A 22,983-nucleotide genomic window follows, 5' to 3' on the forward strand; every position below is an offset into this window, starting at 1 on the left:
TAGGAGCGGAGCGTAGCGCCCCACCTATTTTGAGAAATTCGCGAGGATTCATCGACCGGCGCCAAAGTTATTCAAAATAGAATGTTGAGGTTTTCCTATGGAAAAGGGGTCCTAACTATAACTACCTACTGGCGACCGCCAGTAGGTAATATATATATTTATATATACACACACACGAAGTTCACAGGTCTCTCTGCCTCTCAGGGCGGCGGGCTCACGGCGAGGTCGCGAACCTCCAATGTTCCTGTTGATGGGTAGGAACAGCAATTATGCGGCTTCTCTTCTCGTAGCCTCTCAGTTTGCCGGATTCATGTTGAAATTAATGGGGAAAACTGGAATAGACTGAATCTTCTGGCTGAACACAGTTAAGCCTGTACACGCTATTCCTCAGCTGTAGCAGAGCTGTCCCGCCACACTGGTTCCGCCAGCCTCCTGGTTACTGAGTAATCCTGAAAACGACTGAGGAATACACCACTCACCTTCCTACGATAGCTGTTGATCCGAAGCCGCCCTCCGACTGCAGCGGTTCCGCAGGTACCGCAGGTGGTGCCGGTTTCCCCAAAGAGGTCCGACGTAGAATCAGCTCCACGGGTGCAGGCAGAGAGTTTCTCAAAAGAATACAAACACATGAAGTTCGTGGGTCTCTCTGCCTCTCAGGCGGCGGGCTCATGGCGAGGTCGCGAACCTCCAAATCCAAAGCAAGTCCTTTGTCAGTAAACAGAAAGTACGAATCCGAGCCCAATTCCTTAGTAGCGTGTAACTTTTTAATATTACATGTGGCAAACAAGCGACCAACGCGTTTTCGGTGCAGCCGCACCTTGATCACTGATCGCAGACTGTTTCTAAAAAATCATTAACATATAGTGCACACCAAAAATAGAAGTAGGACTATATATCCCAATGCTAGTAAAACAAAAGAAAAACAGCATCCATTTTAAAGTGGTAAACTTCTAGTCAGTGGACGCGTCTGAGCCACAAAATCACTCATACTGAGAGTTAAGTACTCAAATTAAACATGACATCAGTGTTAGCATGATTTGAAATGGCAGTCAAACTGAATCATAACAGTGACAATTCCGCCCCTGTGGGCCAAGAAAATCGGGCACCTTGAATTAATGCTAATTCTTTAATGAAAATTAATGAAAATATGCAGCCCAAGTGGGCTTATCCAATTTTCTTGCCGCTCATGTCTCAAACACTGTAATATTAAAAAGTTAATGCTACTAAGGAGTTTGACGGCCATTCCAAATTATGCTTACACTGATGTCATGTTTAATTTGAGTACTTAACTCTCCAGCCCGTGGGCAAACGGCGCGTCTCACCACAAGTGCACAAGGTGTGATGATGCCAGCGTGCGCCCTGTGCCTTCACTTCTTCAGGTTCTGCCTGGGAAGGTGAGGAGGCAGACACATGCCTCAGCCCCTTGCGTGCCTGCTGTGGGTGCTGCCAAACTCTGCCTCACTGTCCACAGTCATTCAGTAACACCCTCCTACAGGGAAACGACGAGCTCACACAAGCACTCTGCATTAGCGATCAATGCGCGTGAAAACTGTGAATCAAGTAATCAAAAGATTCATTGAATGTAGACTTCGGATAGAAAATTTTATGAATTAATTATCGATATTTCTTCTTCATATGATACTTTTCATATTTCAAATAACTTCACAATCATGTTGTAATCAGAATGCCAAGTAGCATAGACTCCCCGATGCATTTCAATTTTGTTGGATCAACTCAACAAAGAAGTGACACAGCTTAAACATGATCTGAGTGAGAAATTAAGCGCTGATTAATTGGCAAAAACACTTAAGGATGTCAATCTACAACTCTACAAATATCAAAAAGAAATCAATGAGAGAAAATTACGCAAGTTCAAGAAAGACACTGTGGATTATAAATTTGGCGAGGTGTACACATGGGCAGAGGTATACGCCTCCCGTAGACAACAACAACCATTCAATAGAGCTACAGATGGCGAAACATCATCTTCTGACGATTCACAACCTAGGAGATTACCATCCAAAAATGTCACTTCGCAATCTGACAGAGAACCGGGTCCTTCAACCTCAAGTGCAACTAACATCGAGTCGGCTCCTTTTTTAGGAAGAGGACAGAGTATACACGTCGAACCAGGAGGTCAAGACGCACGGAAACAAGATCTTCCAATTGCAAAATCAACGAGGAGTCAGACAAATTAGTGATTAACATCTCTCAAAAAGAGTTGTCACCGTTTCAAATTCAAACATTACAAAAGGGTACATCTTTTGTACCTACCTATAGAACGAATGTATTGGAAACCCAAGTGTGTTGTTTCAAATTCATGCGCCAGCTACGACTGAAACATTACTTTTCCAATATCATCGAACTACTTCCAATCAAGAGACAGGAACACTGCTCTGTCTCAGACCTAAAAGTACATTTATGGCACCACTGAGCCACAAAATCCTTGACTCTTTCGAAAGTATAGTAGGGAAGGAAATTAATGATTTATTCAGCTCTAAGGAGCAATTTAGATCTAATCTTACCATCAAGGAGCGCAATACTATCATCCAACTGGCCTCTGATCATGATCTAATGTTCTGTAAAGCAGATAAAGGGGGTGCACTTGTTTTATTGGATACTTGTTTTTATATTGAAAATTTCACAGCTCATGTTTCAGATAAAAATGTTTACATGAAATTAACATCTGACCCTACTAGAGAATTTGCTAATGTTTTGATGACAATTTGTAACAATGCTTTAGACAGAGGAACCATTAACGAACGTGACAAGAGGTACTTGAGTAAAGAAAATCTCAGTGTACCATACTTGTATATGATACCGAAAATCCTTAAATGTTTAGACAGACCACCTTTCAGACCAATAGTGAGTACCAGGAATTCCATTCACGAGCCAATCGGCAAGTACATTGATAGACATTTGCAAACTCTTGTACAAAATATGATTACTTATCTAAGGGATACCACCGATTTTCTGACCAAGTTAACTACCATTGCGATTGATGACCAAATTCACCCTATCCTGTGTACCATAGATGTTAAATCACTCTATACCTCTATTCCCCATGACTTGGGTCTACAGGCCTTAGAGTCATTCTTGATAAACAGCAACACGCATGAGGGTCAAAAAATCTTTTTGCTCGAATTAATGCATTTCACCTTGCACCATAGTTATTTTACCTGGAACAATGATTACTATACACAATTTTCTGGTACATCTATGGGCAATTGTGCAGCACCTTCGTATGCAAATTTGTTTATGCACAGTTTTGAGTTGGATCACATTTTGTCACAAGAGCACTGGTTTAATAATTTGATTGTTTTTTTACAGGTATATTGATGATATTTTTTTGATTTGGAAGGGACATCAATCGGAATTGCTTTCTAATATCTCACGTTTGAACACCATTGATGAACGGTTGCAATTCACCTACAACATTAGTTCAAATAGGATCTCATAATTGGATGTTCACATCACCTTGCAAAACAATCAACTTCTGTGTACTCCAAGCCCACCGACCGTAATAACATTTTGCATTTCTCCACTTATCATCAAAAATCTCTCAAGAGACATTTACCTTACTCACAACTCTTACATATTAAACAGATTTAATCCACTGAAGAAATGTACCACGAAAGCAGCCAACAATTTATCAAGTAATTCAGGCAAAGAGCATATCCTTAACCTATTTTCCATGAAGCTACTGACCGTGCCAAATCTATAAGTAGAACTGAGCTTTTGCAATCCAAAACTAGCTGCGAATCCGCAGACTCAAGAATGGTTTTTGTGTCAAAATATTCGTCTCGCAGTAACAAAATCAAAAAAATAATCAAGAAATATTGGCCATTAATACAAGCAGAGCCTGATTTCAAAGGCATCTTTCATTTGTCTCCGATTTTTGCTTATCAAAGAACAAATAACCTACAACAACTACTCAACAAGAACACTCCTTCACAAGAATTGAACTACAAAGGCACTGTCCCTTGTTACAACTGTGGCAGCTGTAACAACATCATAAAGGGCACTAGCGTTTTGCATCCTTCAAAAGGTACACCCATTAAATTACGGGTCAATGCCACATGTGATTCCAGCAACTTAGTATATCTCTTGAAGTGCCCTTGTGGCTTACCGTACGTTGGTAAAACTGAACGTAAAATCAAGGTTCGCCTCACGGAACATAAAAGCAATACACGCACTAAGAACACTAAGTCCACAGTGGCAGCACACTTTCTTGAGGCTAATCATAACATCAGCCAACTGAGATTTATGGTGTTAGAACAAATCATTTTTAAAGAAGGAAGGGATAACAGAAATGTTCTCTTGCAACGTGAATTATTTTGGATTAACAAACTCGATGCAGTACACCCAAAGGGGTTAAATGAACGTTTGGAATTTAGTTGTTTTTTATAACTTGCTAGACTGAATTTATTTCATTACCACCAGTGTTGTTTCCTGGCAAGCACTGTTTTATATGCACGCTTATATGCTCGCGTTTCATATGTTAGCTAACACTTCTTTTTGCTCGCTTTCCATGATTTCCTTCCTTTTTGTATGTTATTTACATCTTTCAGATGTGTTTATTTGCACGCTTTTCACAATTTCACCGTTTTTAACTGTATATAGTTCACACGCGCTGACCACGCATAGTATTTCTTCTATTTTCTTGCTCGCATTGACATCACGAGGGCCTGGTTCCGGTCCCGTGGATATCTCTTTTCCGGGTGAATGAACGCTTTCTAAACACATGTTGTACGCGCGAGGACTGCCACTGGAGTAGGTACGACTTTTGAAGATTATAATTTAGAACTCTTTTCTACACTGCATGTGGGGTTTTGCATGCATCTATTGCACACGATTAGTCCGTTACGGTAACAAGGACACTGATGTAGTTCTGAACATTTGTGTTTACACGCTTTCGGGTGTTGAACCTCTTAAAAACATTAACGTTTTTCCCAGCTTTCTATCACTGCTCGGTGATAATCTTGAGCGTCTTATTTCATGTTCACGTCTATGCGCATGCTGATATTCACTGGTTTGGTCTTTACGGACACGCAATGTTTTTTAATGACATAGGTTTCTTTTGACCTCTTTTCACTATGGACTCTCTAATTATTTTATAAGTAGTGCAGTAAGGTTTGCTACGGTGATTAAACAACGAAGTATTGATGATGTTTATTTAGGTTTGGCATTTTACTGTATGATTTGGTGATGCATCCATGAGCTCCTGGGGTATAGCTTGTGTATTTGTTTCTTTTAGGATATTCCCCCTGACGAAGGGCTAGACCCGAAATGCAGCGGGGAGTCTATGCTACTTGGCATTCTGATTACAACATGATCGTGAAGTTATTTGAAATATGAGAAGTATCATATGAAGAAGAAATATCGATAATTAATTCATTAAATCTTCTATCCGAAGTCTACATTCAATGGAATCTTTTGATTACTTGATTCACAGTTTTCACGCGCATTGATCGCTAATACAGAGTGCTTGTGTGAGCTCGTCCTTTCCCTGTAGGAGGGTGTGACTGAATGACTATCTATTTCACACCTCAGCGGATCAGGAGGTGGTACTCACTAGCACCTAAACAAACCATATGTTATAATTTTTGTTGACATTGGTTACATGTTGGAGTGTGACCGTACCCCACTTATTTGTATTATTTCACTGTCCATAGTACCACGAGCAGAAAGGCCCCCTCTTCTGCTCACCGTGCACAGTCCGTCCATTCAGGGGAGGCGTCGGGGACTCATTGCGCCCTCTGTGCGACGGGCGGGTGCATCCTGCTGGTTGTGCACCCTGTGTCACTGTGCAGCCTGCCAGCCTCTGCTGCATCTCCCAGGCTCTGCAGGACAGTGAGGAGCCCAGGCACATCCTCCATTCAGTGGAGCACAGCTCGGCCGTGAGGAAAACCACCCCTGTTTCTCTGGAATGGGCCACACCGGTGAGAACTGGGGGAGCGCGCTTCACAAGGGTAGAAGTGCCAGCAATGCAATATATACAGACGTGATTGTCTCTGAGGGTACAGACAGACGCAGGGGATCTCAGCTCACTCCAGAGATGTGAGAGCAGCCGGCAGGTCACACATTCAGATATCACTCAATTTCTCGCTTCTCTTTCTGAACTTTGTTACAATGAGTACTAGAGAAGAGACTTTTGCTGTGCAGAACAGCAACAACCTGGAACATACAATTACAATAATAGGCAGGGGCATAGCTTCAAGTGGTGCAGCAGGTGCAGTGGCACCGGGACCCAGAGGCTTGAGGGGCCATCAAATCCTGATTATTGCTGTATTTTACACTTCAAAGGGCACCCAGGGAGCCCATCACCTTCCTTGCAGAAGTGTAGTTATGACTTGAACACTTGTATGTAGTTTTGGTTACAGGTTGAACACATGTTGTATGCAGTTTAGGTTTGCAAGCAGTTACAGGTTGAATATGTTTACGTGGTTACACTTGTATCTTGTAGCGCTGCATGTGCTAGCTTGTGCTGTGTATAATGCGCTCTGTGCTGTAGCTTTCCAGACATTTACCCCCTTCCCCCATACAATTATACAGTGAACTTGTGTGGTATGTGTGCTGTTTCTCTGCACGTAGTCACAGGTTGGATGTGTGATGTACTATAGCTCTGCATGTCATTACACTTTGAACTTCCCGGTTACTGAGTAATCCTGAAAACAACTGAGGAATACACCACTCACCTTCCTACGATAGCTGTTGATCCGAAGCCGCCCTCCGACTGCAGCGGTTCCGCAGGTACCGCAGGTGGTGCCGGTTTCCCCAAAGAGGTCCGACGTAGAATCAGCTCCACGGGTGCAGGCAGAGAGTTTCTCAAAGGAATACAAACACACGAAGTTCGTGGGTCTCTCTGCCTCTCAGGCGGCGGGCTCATGGCGAGGTCGCGAACCTCCAAATCCAAAGCTACACTAGCTTGGCACCCATCTCCAGGCTGAGCAAGTGCTGGGCGCAGCTCTGTAATTGGGTACAGGTTAAACTTGCTGTGCTTGTGATCAAACTTTAAATCTTGCATGGCACGTGTGCTGCACTGGCTCTGTATAGGTGTAACAAATGCACCGCAGCTGTATAGCTGGTTTTAAGCTGTGTTTTATATGTGCAAGTAATACTGAATGTGTACAAGGGCCATGTGTACACTGTTATTTTCTTGAAAATGCACCATTTGCCCACTCTTTTTAGGTCTCGCTGAGTCAGCGTGCATGCGCTGCTCGGAGAGACTTTAGTAAGGGCTTTAAAAAATGCTACCACCGGCTACAGCTTGCAGTGCATGTGCGCGGGCGCGCGCTTCAGCAGAGGCGCACATGCACTGCAAGCTGTGGCCGGCGGTAGCATTTTTAGCTTGCTAATTGCGGCACCGGTGCTTTACTTTTAACATTAAAAGTAAAGCGCCGGTGCAGTGATTATAGCAAAATTAAAGAAATAGAAACAAACATCTATTTCTTTACTTTTGCTATAATCGCGGCACCCGCGCTTTACTTTTAATGTTAATAGTAAAGCGCCGGTGCCACGAATATAGCAAAAGTAAAGACATAGAAACAAACATCTATTTCTTTACTTTTGCTATAATTGCAGCACCCGCGCTTTACTTTTAATGTTAAAAGTAAAGCACTGGTGCATGTGTCACGACAATATACCCAGGCCTATTAGCTTTGCCAATGTATGTTTATGTTGTGCACGTTTCTCTTTCTCTTTTTTTCTTGCTTCGAGTGACTTCTTAATTTTGTGTTTTCAAATGTGTCACGACAATATACCCAGGCCTATTAGCTTTGCCAATGTATGTTTATGTTGTGCACGTTTCTCTTTCTCTTTTTTCTTGCTTCGAGTGACTTCCTAATTTTGTGTTTTCAATTTCTTGGCTAGTTATTACACCTTTCCAATCACTTTACTTTTCCTACATTTACTATCCTGTCATTCAATAACAACCGTCTCACCCCTTTCATATGTTCTCTCTTTTTCCATGTTTAGTGGCTCCTCTGTGACTGTTTCCCTCTCTGGATCTTTTATTGCATTAACCCCTTCGCTGCTGCGGACATTCCGCTGCATCGCTGGGGGGGGCAGGGGGGCAGCGCGGTGGGCCTGTGCTCATGACGGAGCCGCTCCGTCATGAGCCACAGTTGAGCTGTGCTCATGACGGAACGGTTCCGTCATGACTCCGCCCATTTGCGTTGTCGCCCCGCACAGGCGGGGAAACAGCGCCGCGCAGGCGGAGCGGCCGCCAACAGGATTGTCATGACGGAACCGTTCCGTCATGAGCACACGCCAACCGTGGCTCATGACGGAACGGTTCCGTCATGAGCGGGGAAGGGGTTAAAGCATGGTCTACCCCTTGTTTATTTGCTTTTTTTTCTCTTTTTATAAGTTAATAAAAAGTAATTACTAACGTGTTCTATACCCCATCGTACAATGATTGGCACATATTGTTGCTCCAGAATAGGTTTCCTCATTGTATTATGCACTGGTAACAACTCATTTTTTGTTCAATTATATGCATTTTTACCTATGGCACTTTTCAACACAAGCGCTTTCAAAATTAAAATGACAGATACATGCCTTAACACATGTACACTATTGATTCTTTCAAGCTACTGAGCACAACGTACACATCTGTACCACTCGCATATTTTAAAAGCAAATGCAGAACAAGGATTCAGCTTTACAGAGGACTTTCTCCAATCAGAACAAGCATTGGCATAGTGAATAGGTCTCGCTTTTGGGACCTTATAAGTATTTAGTTATGCAACTGTTGCATGGCTAAACACTTATAAGATCCCAAAGGCAAGACCTATTGGCTATGCCAGTGCTTGTTTCAAAATGTTCTGAACCCCCCCGAACTCCCCTCCGTAGGTGGCTCGGGCTCGCTCACTACACTCACTTGCCGCAGTGCAGTACGGCAATTATTTTATGCCCAACACTTTCAAATGTCACTAGCCGCCACAGTGCAGGACTACAGTGAAGCATGTAAAAAGAATATATATATATATATATATATATATATATATATATATATATATATATATATATTCCCCCGTTATAGTTAGTGCAGGCAACTATAACTCACGCGACCGCAATCCTCTGCTGAAGCTAATACTGTATTTAGACACTTATTTGCCCATGTCTTCTTCCGTTAAATTTTAGCTATACATATATTGCAAATATTTTTTTTTCATAAAGACACATATGTCATCAGCAGAGGATTGTGGTCGCGTGAGTTATAGTTGCCTGCACTAACTATAACGGGGGAATTTCAATGGTTTTTTACGAGTGAAATGTCCAGCTAACTATAACGTGTGAAACCTATGGTTTTTTCAGTGAATTTGCAAGGTTTTTTAAATGCTAATTCCTAACTATAACGTGTGTGAAACCTATGGTTTTTTCAGTGAATTTGTACGGTTTTTTAAATGCTAAGTTACTTTACGCCGTTCGTGGCGTGCGCGCCCACTTCACGCAGTTCGTTCCGTGCGCGCACCGCGCGCCCACTTTACGCAGTTAGTGCCGTGGGCCATGCCGTGGGCCATGTAGGCACGATGCGCTTCGCGCATCGTCCACACACGGAGGACATATTATGCGCTTCGTTGTGAAAGGTTATCAATTAAATGCTCATATTAATAATATATGCCAGGCACAAAAGGTGCCCTTCGGGCACCTTTTGCACACGGGGTGTGGAAAATGTGGATAATTTTTTTTTTTTTTAACCGTACGCGTACGGTAAGCGCAATCGGCGTTTTTTCAAAAAAAAAAAAATGAATTTTTGGCCTTGGGGGTCCTTTGGGGACCCCCTGACAATGGCTAGGGGGTCAGGAACTGTCCACCCTGCCCCCTTTTCATGTTCTCCACCTTTATTTTTCACCTCCCTCGGACTGCGAGAGACAAAATGGCGGCCGACACTTCCTGGTTTCGACCGATTCGAATGTTTACTAAGATCTAACAGCCAATCAGAATCGCGCTCGCGCACGGCACCGTACGCGTACGGTAAGCTTACCGTAAGCGCACGGTAAGCTGCCACAGATATATATATTGATTTAAATGCTATTTTCTCAGGAACTACTGAACAGATTTACACCAGACCTACAAAAGGCACTTCCTTGACCTGTAGACTACCTCTCTGCCAAATTTCAAGTAACTCTGTTCAGCCGTTCGGGCTGTAGCTGTGTCTAAAGGTCCTATGGAAAAATGCATGGGGAAAACGCGTTTTAGGACCCCCCTTTTTTCTCAGCCCCCGCTTGACGAATCCCCCCGAGACTTTCAGGGTAGGAGCGGAGCATAGCGCCCCATTAGTTTTGAAAATTTCACGAGGATTCGTCGACCGGCGCCAAAGTTATTCAAAATAGAATGTTGCGGTTTTCCTATGGAAACAGGGTCCTAACTATAACTACCTACTGGCGACCGCCAGTAGTTAATATATATATATATATATTATCCACTGGCGGTCGCCAGTAGATAGTTATAGTTAGGACCGTGTTTCCATAGGAAATCCGCAACATTCTATTTGGAATAACTTTTGCGTCGATGCGTCGATGTAGTGTTTTAACCATCGTCACACTTGTGGTTCAGGGACATAGTTATTACAGTATTTATATAAAATGTGTTTGTACAGTAATGGAATAGTATAATTTTAAAAGTTATTAATATACATTTATTTGTGATTCTTTTTTACAGATACAGAATAGGAGTGTTTCTCATCTGTTTGCACTCTTCTCGTGCAAGATTGTTCGGATGAAGGGTCCTTAGGTGTTTCATCATACTTGCCGTGCCGCATGAGTATTTTTTGTTAGGATCCCCTCGTAACAGAACTCTTTTGAAAATCTTGTGCATGATCAAGGTGGCATTGGTCTTTGTTTGCCCCTTGGGAAAAGTAAAACATTTCCTCACCACTGAAGAAAAACGTTGTGGGCGTGGTTCCTTCTGCAAAACATTTTCCTCAGATTCGGTAAATATTTTAAAGCGGCAACATTTACAGTTTTTGTAAGTTAAACTTATAAAATGTTGTTAGCTGTATGCATTTTATATATCTGTGATTTGTTTCTTGTGGTATTTTGTTGAGAATACCATGTTGTTGTTTTTTTAACAATCTTTCTGATTTTCCAGGTCTGTCGTCGACATCCATGGTGTCTACAGGAGTGTTCCGCCTTGTTGTTTTGTATTATTGTTGGTATATTTTGTTTATTAGTTTATCGTTCATATATATGTTAATAAAAAAATAAAGTTTGAAAATAGTTTATCGTTTACTTATTTATGATTATAAAAAATAAAGTTTGGAAAAAAAATAATAACGTTTTTGGTTGTTCTCTTAACTGCTGTGTGAGTCTTCCTTGTTCTTATTACTGTTATTTGATGGAGTCCACCATGGTGTTAAATTTTGGGGCACTTATCGCTGGAACACTGGTGATATCTGCAGTTAGCACCAACTTCTGAATAGTGTGTTAGATTTATCTCAACTTTACTTCCGTTAAAGTGCTGATAATGAAATGGAGACTAGCCGTTCTCGTGCAAAAAGACACGAGGTGCACCTTTCCAATTTATTCTAAATACTAAAATCCTGTATTGAATTGCACTGAGGTATTGGCTGTACTTACAGTGTAAACACAAAATCTATTAAGAAATCTCATTGTATTTATATTGATTGGGAATAGTGCATTAGGTGCTGGATCTTGACGAGATACACTGTTCAGTTCGTATATTGTTCTGCACACGAAAAAAATCACATCACAACTTTCATACCAATTGTAATGTGAAACAAATTCCGGCGATAAGACACGTTAGCACCGGGGATTTTACACCTGCTTTCTGCTGGTGTTAAGCAGGACAACTACCTGCACCATGAAAGGGAACACAGCCAAGAGCCACACTAGAACACCCACAGGTGCCATAGAGTCAATGAGCATGATACAGGGATACCCATGAGGGCCAGAAGACTCATCTCAACAACTCCAGGGCCGCCAATGCCCCCCAAACCCACATCCTAGTAAGTGTGTCCCTGTGGTCATTATCTTAGCATGATAGGCACGAGCCCTGCAACATCACAGTGTGCTGTCACCTCAGCATTGGCAATGAGCCTGGATGTGTAGCTACGCACGCATTCTCCTGCATGCACAACTGGCGTGTGCTGGTTTGGGGTTCACAGGTCAGTGCAGGGGTGTGCCGATCCGGCAAGGGGAACGGGGTGTCTCGGACATGTCCGTGTACAGGAAGTGCGGTAAGTGTGTCTCTGTGTTCTGGTGTGGTCTGCTACAAGAGCCGCAGCAGTCGATGTTGTAAAGTGGCATGCACCACCTCCAAACGGCACTATGATGGTGTAGTTGGAATGTAGCAGGACATGCGCTAATAGGCATTACAATGGTGTGCCGTACGAGTGCATGAGATACAACAGCGCACCGTACAAAAGTGTGGGGGCTCGTGGGAGGGAGGAGCAGCCGTTTGGCAATATAACACACAGTGAACTCGACCATGTGCCACATGCTGGGCATCTCATCCATGATGACCACGGTCGCAGACATCCCACAACACCAACGACTGGCCTTTCTACACATCCTGTATGAATGCATGGTGGTTTTCCCTTCTATGATCGTTTAGTGGTGTGATGTTGGTGGGTTGTGTGACTTGTGCTCCTTGTTGGTGTGTTTCATTTTGGCCATTGTTGGTCTATATGTGTGTTGTACTTAATTGTGCATGTGTGCCATTCTGCCCATCTCCCCCTCCCCCACTCCCTGCTTCCTCCCCTTCCTAGTGCTGTTGTGTCTATAATTTTGTTGCTGCACACATAAATACATGTAAAGAATAAATTAGAATAGTTCCTTGATTCTTTTAGGTTTCAAAACTTCTCTATTGTTTTTTTTTTAATTTTCCAAATGAACCGTTTTTTAAATATTCAACAACACATAGAAGTCAGAAGTGCAACGTATTCTATCAACACACTTTCTAGAACATTCTACAACACGGGCAGGTTAAAAGTTCATCAATTTTTTAAAACTTAACGATATTTTTTTGCAACATTTTCTTGAACATTTAACGACACGTGCAGGTTAAAAGTTCACGATTGTTTTAAGTTCCAACAGCGCCTTCCAAATGCAAGTAGCAGGTGTGGTTGAGCTGAGCAAATTTCATCCTATGATATGTACTCCACGTTGAAACTGCTTTTTCTTAACCAATCACAAAGATGCTTTTCCACAAAACTAATGTGCACCCTACTTTTAAAAAATAATGCTTTTCATGATATCTTTAGAAATAAGTTATAGATAGGATTTAGCATTTAAAAAAACCTTTGAAATTCACTGAAAAAACCATAGGTTTGAGGCACGTTATAGTTAGGAATTAGCATTTAAAAAACCTTAGAAATTCACTGAAAAAACCATAGGTTTCCGGGGCGTTATAGTTAGCTGGACATTTCCTCGTACAAAACCCTAGAAATTCCCCTGTTATAGTTAGTTCAGAAGTGGCCCGGGAGGGGGGCCATGGTGCCCCCCTCCCCCATTAAATAAACAAAAAAAAACAATGGCCGGCCGCGGGGATGGGGACCCCGGGGCCTTAAAGTGGCCAGAGGAGGGGGCTACGCAGCCCCCCTCCATACATTTTTTTTCAAAAAGGCCCTTGCCCCGGGGGATGGGTTCCCCGGGGCAAATTATGGCCTCGGGAGGGGGGCCACGTGGCCCCCTTCCCGATTTTTTTTTCATATATAAAAACTGGGGTCAGGCCCTGGGGGATGGGGTCCCCAGGGCCAAAAAAATAGAAAAAGAAGGGGGGCTACACAAAAAGACGGAAAAAATAAACGGGATCGGGCCGGAGCCCACGCCCCCTCCTTACACCACTCTGCAAACGCGCCCTCTGGTGAAGGTAGGGGGCGGGGCCTGAGGTGATACTGTGCAAACACGCCCTGTGGTGCGTTTTAAGTTGGGGAATTCATTCCTCTTCAATCGAGAGGTCCCCCAGGGGCCAACTAGCCCACCAGGTACCTCCAGTAAGCGCCACGGAGCTGCGTTGCAGAGTGTTGTAAAAAGGGGCGTGGCCTCTGAACACCTCTCTGCAACGCAGCTTCCTGGCGCATTCTGGAGGTACCTGGTGGGCAAGTTGGCTGCCAGGGGACCTCAGGATTCAATGGGACTTAATCCCCCAACTTAAAACACGCCACAGGGTGCGTTTGCACAGTGGTGAAGGTAGGGGGCGGGGCCTGAGGTGATATGTGTGCAAACACGCCCTATGGCGCGTTTTAAGTTGGGGAATGAATTCCTCTTCAATCCAGAGGTCTCCTAGGTGCCAACCAGCTCACCAGGTACCCCCAGGAAGCGCCACGGAGCTGCGTTGCAGAGTGTTGTAAAAAGGGGCGTGGCCTCTGAACACCTCTCTGCAACGCAGCTCCCTGGCGCATACTGGAGTACCTGGTGGGCTAGTTGGCCCCAAGGGGACCGCAGGTTTGCACACGTCACCTCAGGCCCCGCCCCTTCCTTTACCATTGTACAAATATTCCTCTAAAATCAGCCGAACTACGAATTCCGATTTACTCACCTGTTATCAGGAGAGAACCCAGGGCTGCATCTTTTAGACCAGCACTGACCCTGGAAAGTAATTCTAAGCATACTTACCAGTAACTTGTATTTCCTTCCATAGGAATCCATTGTTTGGTTTTCAGCAGAAAAGTTTCTAAGTGTCCATTTTTGAAATGTACAAATACTCCTCTAAAATCAGCCGAACTGGGGGGCGTGGCTAAGCGCCGGCGAAGATGGCCGCTTAGTTTGAGGCTCGGTCAGAGCGGCGTCTTTCCCCGCGAATATCCGTCCACTATCGTCCATGCAGAACAGCCATGTGGTGCAGGGACCCTGCCTGTGACCTACTCTCCTAAATTCTCGGACCCCGGGGACTGGAGACGCCTCCGCCGCAAAGTTACGGCAGCTGAGCCGGGCGGCGCCTGGGAGCGGAACGGAGGCGGGCAGGGGAGAACACGCGACGTCCCGGTGCCGCAGCCTACCAAGGGGCCTGCGGACCGCGCGGAGGTGCTGGTTCGCCGTGTCTGGCATCAGCGGCGGAGGCGGTGCCTGGGATCATCGGCGGCCAAGACAGGGCCTTAATAGCAGAGCACTGCCTTCCCTGTGGCGGCCGGGGGGGCGGCCTGGCAGACCCCCCACGACAGCGGCAGGCTTGTGGAGGCGGAGGTGAGGCGGCGAGATTGGCGGCCAGTGGGGGGCACCCAGAGTGGAAGATAGCGCTGGAGCAACTCATTCGCCCCTGGAGCCTCGCTTCGGTGCACCTGATCGGCGCGTGCAAGGTGGGGGCTGAGCAGCGGTGCCCCGGGAGTTGTCTGGATCTCCCCCTGACGAGTTCCCATGTGAGTGTGCCCGGAGGGGAAGCGTCAATCCTGCAGGGCCCGGGAGAAAGGGCCGGACGCACAGACGGTGATCCCCGCCAGACGGGGGGAGGGGGGAAGGCGGCTCGCACTTGCCCTTTTGGTTCACCCTCAAGATACATGCCGGCGGAAAAGACCCGTGGAGTGGGCTTCTGGACCGAGGGGTCTCTTTCCTTCTCCATTACCCCCCCCCCGTCCTTGGACCGGTCCGGCAACATCCTGAGGGCGGCTGAGCGGCAGGGAAGAACTGACGGACACGCAGCAGTTCACTACCCTATCTGCAGGGATCCACTAGTGGCCGTGGGGCAGTCAGAGCGGCAGGGCCAGGAAGTATTGCAGGCCCAGACGAGGGTCCAGTCCGGAGGGGAGCGGTAACGGCCGTCCTATGGGGCGCCGCTGGAGGAGTGACCTCTGTCACGAATTGCTCTGGTGAAAGGGGGCTTCGCATAGGATCCCATCATGAGGCTCAAGGGAGCGGCAGCGACCCAAACGAATAAACTGGACAAGTACGCGGTCCTGAGACAGGCCCCCCAGGCCGAGGGGGCAACGGGGGAGTGGGAGGTGCCGGCGGAGCCCTAGTTGACAGCCATCATGTCCGCCATTCAGACCCTGGGGACTACCCTTGAGACTAAAATTGACAAAATGTCCATTGAAATGAACCTTTTGCGCACAGACCTCAATAAAACGTTGGACCGACATCGCGGAACTAAAAGCCTCCTCCAGGAAACTTGAGCAAAGGGTAAACGACCTTGTCCACCAGCACCACCAGGTGGCCCTGAAGCTGGAGGATCAGGAAGGGAGGGCCCGGAGAAACTACGTCCGGGTGGTGGGTGTCCTGGAGGGTTCGGAGGGGCCTAGCATGGACCTGTTCCTCGAGGACCTCATCCTTAACAGCCTGAAACCAAAGCGGCTTTCCGCCATGTTCTCCGTCGAGAGGGCTCACCGCGCACCAGTCCCGAGACCTAATCCAGGGGCCCCGCCGCGAACCATTATAGCTCGGATCCTCAACTATAGAGATTGGGACGCCATTCTGCAGGCTGCTAGACAAAAAGGGGACCTCCAGTACGAAAACGCGATGGTCAGATTTTTTCCAGACTTCACGCTCAAGGTACAATTGGAGCGACGTTCGTTTGAGGGGGTGAAAGCAGCATTGCGGGAAAGGGGCATCAAATACATGATGTTTTTCCCAGCGAAGCTCAAAATTATTGATGGCGGCAGATCCCTCTTCTTCACTACGCCTTCAGAGGTGCAGGACTGGCTAGACAGGGGAACTTCGCGGCAGTCGGCCAGCGCGGCGAGGGACGAAGGAGGCGTTGCTCAGACCGGCTCGCCGCCCCCCCCGGGTCGACGGGTTGGAATTGGATAAGTCAAGTCAGTGCTCCTGGCGTTCAAGATCCCGCAGCCCGGACCTGGGTGGCATATGAAGACCGCCGGAATGTAGGTGTTGCTGAGTGGAGGATCCCCCCGGAAGATTAGCCGCTGAACTGTAATGTATAACTTTATTCTGGGACATGGTGGGGGAGGATGTGCCCAGGACGTTTCTTCAGATGTGAGGGCCCCCCTCTTGGGGTGTGTGGGGGGGTGCCTCGGGTTGGGAAGGGCTGGGAACCTCCTAGCCTGATTGAAATGGGTGTGGTGCCCCACTTGCAGATGACATTGACTACTTCACTCAAAGGAGGGGCGGGGCAGTACAGCGGGGGACACTGTAACCGTCGTGGTGACAGGCTCGCATGGACCGGAGAACACTTGAAACGTTAATAAAGGGGGGGCGCCCACCGGCTGGAGTTGGTGCTAGCGCACGCCTCACCAATAAGTTTGTAGAGGGGAGGGACTCTCTCTCCTTCTTGTTTAGGGCGATGTGGGTAGTTGTAAGCCTACACAGCAGGGTAGCAGGGAGGGGTGGGATGCGGGGGGGCGGCAGGTTTGGGGGGTTGTTAGCAGTGTTATTAGGGGGGGCCGGAGTTTTAATTGGTCACGAGAGAACAATTCTTATGAGAGGAAACGGTGGGCCACGACATCAGGACGACAGCTTTGCATCATCTTTGGAAATGGCTATGAGGTGGGATAAAAGTATCAAAGTGCTTAGTTGGAATGTGAATGGGTTGGGGACAAGCTCAAGAGAAGTATAGTACTCCAATTCCTCAAAAGGCACCTCCAGGATGTTGTCCTCTTGCAGGAGACGCACCTTATCGGGAACACATGTCAGGCACTTAACAGGTGGGGGTACACTTTGGCCACGCATGCCGGCTTCACATCGGGATCCCGAGGGGTGGGCATTCTGCTACGCCGTAGCTTCCCACTAGTAATTCAGCACACAGAAACTGACCCGCTGGGCCGCTACGCAGTGCTCACGGGTAGGTGGGAGGGCCGCACACTCAATCTGCTGACGGTGTATATTCCGCCGGGTCTCCAGAATCAATCCTATCAAGATTTGGGGGCGCTCCTCCTCTCCCTTCCAGAGGGGCAACTCTTAGTTGGGGGGGACTTTAATGCAGAAGCATCCGGAGACTTGGATAGACAGCCGCCACGTAACATTGCACTGGGGCAAAGGTGGCTCGACGATTTACTGGAAGTGTATGGGCTGGTAGACCTATGGTGCTTACACCACCCCACTCAGCTACAATACACGTTCTTTTCAGGACCGCATCACACGTTCACCAGGATAGACTACCTCCTTACTCTCCTACAGCATGACACCGTGGTTCAAGACGTCAAACCCTTGGCCAGGTGTATATCAGACCATTCCCCGCTTTGGCCGCATCTCACGTTTGGAGAGAAGAGGGTGGGATGTGTCGCGCCCATAAATCCCTGGTGGCTGCGTAACCCCGAACTTAAGAAGACACTCGCGCGGTCCATAGATCACTATTTCACCCAAAATGTCGGGACGGTGGAAGGCCCATCTACCCTCTAGGAGGCATTTAAGACTGTGGTGAGGGGGGAGGCCCTCTCAAAAATTGACGGACAACGAAAGGAAAGGGAGAAGCAGATGCTCGAGGTGGAGCAGGACCTTCTCGCACTAGAAAGTGAGGCGCAGGTGCGTGGGACCTTACAGACCCAGCATCAACTGCAGCTGAAAGCAGCTGAATATAAGGCCCTAGCCACAGAGGCTGCAAAGACGCTAGCTAGGCACAAAGGAGGTCGGCTGTACGACCAAGGGGACAAGGCGGGTAAACTCATCGCTTGGCTGGATAAAAAACAAATGGCACAGAGGGTGGTGGCCGAAATCCGCTCTGCGGGAGACCTCCCCCTGACCGAACCGCAGGAGATAATGGGGGAATTTGCAGCGCATTTCAAAGGAGTGTACAGCAGTGGCATGCACCGGTCAGAGGAGGACTCAGCCGAGCTCCTGAAGGACATTAGGCTGCCAGTACTCTCGGAGGAGGATCGCGAAGCGCTAGACGGCGACCTTACCTTCGCCGAACTGGCCAAAGCTATTGGAGACCTGCGGACTGGGAAGGCCCTGGGTCCGAACGGCCTTCCTATTGAGGTGTACAAGCTCCGGCCCGACTGCCTGGGTACACATCTCAAAAATATGTTCGAAGATAGTAAGGCGCAGGGGAAATTACCAAGAGACCAACGCATTGCCAACCTGGTGGCTATCCCCAAGGAAGGGAAACCCAGGGACCGCTGCTCCTCATACAGGCCAATATCACTGCTGAATGCTGAGCCTAAGATACTGGCTAAGCTCCTGGCGAACCGGCTCAAACCGCTAATCACTAAGCTGGTCCTCCCCAACCAATCGGGCTTCATGCCACATCGGAACACAGCTCTTAATCTGCAGCGGCTCCATGGTGTGATGGGACGCCGCCATACGATCCAGGAAGATGCGGTGGTGGTGTCATTAGATGCGGCTATGGCATTCGATACCCTGGAATGGCCCTATATGATGGCGGTCCTCACGAGGTTGGGATTTGGTCCCAACTTTGTCGGGTGGGCACGCCTCCTCTATACCGAACCATTGGCGCAGGTGGTAGTTAATAACAAGTGTTCTGAGGTCTTTACACTCGAGAGGGGGACGAGACAGGGCTGCCCCCTCTCACCCTTACTGTTTGCGCTCTGCTTAGAGCCTCTGGCTGCCTGGATAAGACAGGATCCCTCGATACGAGGGCTGAGATGGGCGGGGGGATGGGAGGACAGGATCTCGCTGTACGCGGACGGTGTTCTGCTCTACCTTGCCTCCCCAGCGAGGTCACTCCGGGTGGCATTGGACATCCTTACAAGCTTTGGGAAAAACTCTGGCTATAGTATCAACTGAGTGAAATCATTGCTTTATGTGTTGCACGGGGCCCCCCTCCTGTTCCTCGTGGTTGCCCGATCCAGATAGCCATGGAAGGGTTCAGATATCTCGGAATCTACATCTCCGGGGATGCAAAAACACGCTTTGAGACTAAGTCAAGTCAGTGCTCCTGGCGTTCAAGATCCCGCAGCCCGGACCTGGGTGGCATATGAAGACCGCCGGAATGTAGGTGTTGCTGAGTGGAGGATCCCCCCGGAAGATTAGCCGCTGAACTGTAATGTATAACTTTATTCTGGGACATGGTGGGGGAGGATGTGCCCAGGACGTTTCTTCAGATGTGAGGGCCCCCCTCTTGGGGTGTGTGGGGGGGTGCCTCGGGTTGGGAAGGGCTGGGAACCTCCTAGCCTGCTTGAAATGGGTGTGGTGCCCCACTTGCGGATGACATTGACTACTTCACTCAAAGGAGGGGCGGGGCAGTACAGCGGGGGACACTGTAACCGTCGTGGTGACAGGCTCGCATGGACCGGAGAACACTTGAAACGTTAATAAAGGGGGGGGGCGCCCACCGGCTGGAGTTGGTGCTAGCGCACGCCTCACCAATAAGTTTGTAGAGGGGAGGGACTCTCTCTCCTTCTTGTTTAGGGCGATGTGGGTAGTTGTAAGCCTACACAGCAGGGTAGCAGGGAGGGGTGGGATGCGGGGGGCAGCAGGTTTGGGGGGTTGTTAGCAGTGTTATTAGGGGGGGCCGGAGTTTTAATTGGTCACGAGAGAACAATTCTTATGAGAGGAAACGGTGGGCCACGACATCAGGACGACAGCTTTGCATCATCTTTGGAAATGGCTATGAGGTGGGATAAAAGTATCAAAGTGCTTAGTTGGAATGTGAATGGTTTGGGGACAAGCTCAAGAGAAGTATAGTACTCCAATTCCTCAAAAGGCACCTCCCGGATGTTGTCCTCTTGCAGGAGACGCACCTTATCGGGAACACATGTCAGGCACTTAACAGGTGGGGGTACACTTTGGCCACGCATGCCGGCTTCACATCGGGATCCCGAGGGGTGGGCATTCTGCTACGCCGTAGCTTCCCACTAGTAATTCAGCACACAGAAACTGACCCGCTGGGCCGCTACGCAGTGCTCACGGGTAGGTGGGAGGGCCGCACACTCAATCTGCTGACGGTGTATATTCCGCCGGATCTCCAGAATCAATCCTATCAAGATTTGGGGGCGCTCCTCCTCTCCCTTCCAGAGGGGCAACTCTTAGTTGGGGGGGACTTTAATGCAGTAGCATCCGGAGACTTGGATAGACAGCCGCCACGTAACATTGCACTGGGGCAAAGGTGGCTCGCCGATTTACTGGAAGTGTATGGGCTGGTAGACCTATGGTGCTTACACCACCCCACTCAGCTACAATACACGTTCTTTTCAGGACCGCATCACACGTTCACCAGGATAGACTACCTCCTTACTCTCCTACAGCATGACACCGTGGTTCAAGACGTCAAACCCTTGGCCAGGTGTATATCAGACCATTCCCCGCTTTGGCCGCATCTCACGTTTGGAGAGAAGAGGGTGGGATGTGTCGCGCCCATAAATCCCTGGTGGCTGCGTAACCCCGAACTTAAGAAGACACTCGCGCGGTCCATAGATCACTATTTCACCCAAAATGTCGGGACGGTGGAAGGCCCATCTACCCTCTAGGAGGCATTTAAGACTGTGGTGAGGGGGGAGGCCCTCTCAAAAATTGACGGACAACGAAAGGAAAGGGAGAAGCAGATGCTCGAGGTGGAGCAGGACCTTCTCGCACTAGAAAGTGAGGCGCAGGTGCGTGGGACCTTACATACCCAGCATCAACTGCAGCTGAAAGCAGCTGAATATAAGGCCCTAGCCACAGAGGCTGCAAAGACGCTAGCTAGGCACAAAGGAGGTCGGCTGTACGACCAAGGGGACAAGGCGGGTAAACTCATCGCTTGGCTGGATAAAAAACAAATGGCACAGAGGGTGGTGGCCGAAATCCGCTCTGCGGGAGACCTCCCCCTGACCGAACCGCAGGAGATAATGGGGGAATTTGCAGCGCATTTCAAAGGAGTGTACAGCAGTGGCACGCACCGGTCAGAGGAGGACTCAGCCGAGCTCCTGAAGGACATTAGGCTGCCAGTACTCTCGGAGGAGGATCGCGAAGCGCTAGACGGCGACCTTACCTTCGCCGAACTGGCCAAAGCTATTGGAGACCTGCGGACTGGGAAGGCCCTGGGTCCGAACGGCCTTCCTATTGAGGTGTACAAGCTCCGGCCCGACATCTCAAAAATATGTTCGAAGATAGTAAGGCGCAGGGGGAAATTACCAAGAGACCAACGCATTGCCAACCTGGTGGCTATCCCCAAGGAAGGGAAACCCAGGGACCGCTGCTCCTCATACAGGCCAATATCACTGCTGAATGCTGAGCCTAAGATACTGGCTAAGCTCCTGGCGAACCGGCTCAAACCGCTAATCACTAAGCTGGTCCTCCCCAACCAATCGGGCTTCATGCCACATCGGAACACAGCTCTTAATCTGCAGCGGCTCCATGGTGTGATGGGACGCCGCCATACGATCCAGGAAGATGCGGTGGTGGTGTCATTAGATGCGGCTATGGCATTCGATACCCTGGAATGGCCCTATATGATGGCGGTCCTCACGAGGTTGGGATTTGGTCCCAACTTTGTCTGGTGGGCACGCCTCCTCTATACCGAACCATTGGCGCAGGTGGTAGTTAATAACAAGTGTACTGAGGTCTTTACACTCGAGAGGGGGACGAGACAGGGCTGCCCCCTCTCACCCTTACTGTTTGCGCTCTGCTTAGAGCCTCTGGCTGCCTGGATAAGACAGGATCCCTCGATACGAGGGCTGAGATGGGCGGGGGGATGGGAGGACAGGATCTCGCTGTACGCGGACGGTGTTCTGCTCTACCTTGCCTCCCCAGCGAGGTCACTCCGGGTGGCATTGGACATCCTTACAAGCTTTGGGAAAAACTCTGGCTATAGTATCAACTGAGTGAAATCATTGCTTTATGTGTTGCACGGGGCCCCCCTCCTGTTCCTCGTGGTTGCCCGATCCAGATAGCCATGGAAGGGTTCAGATATCTCGGAATCTACATCTCCGGGGATGCAAAAACACGCTTTGAGACTAACCTCAGGCCACCTCTACAGAGGTTCCAAAGACATGTGGCTGCATGGAAAAGGCTCCCACTAACGCTGCTGGGGCGTGCGGCCCTATTCAAAATGATGGTCCTGCCGCGGTTTTTATATGCGCTCCAAAACTACCCAGATCTGGTACCGCACAAATACTTCTCAGATATTGAGGCCGTGCAGCGGGACTTGCTGTGGAGTGGCACACCGTGCATAGCCCTCCCGAAACTCACCTTG

This window comes from Triturus cristatus, chromosome 7 (genome assembly GCF_964204655.1).
Source record: "Triturus cristatus chromosome 7, aTriCri1.1, whole genome shotgun sequence".
Classification (NCBI taxonomy): domain Eukaryota; kingdom Metazoa; phylum Chordata; class Amphibia; order Caudata; family Salamandridae; genus Triturus; species Triturus cristatus.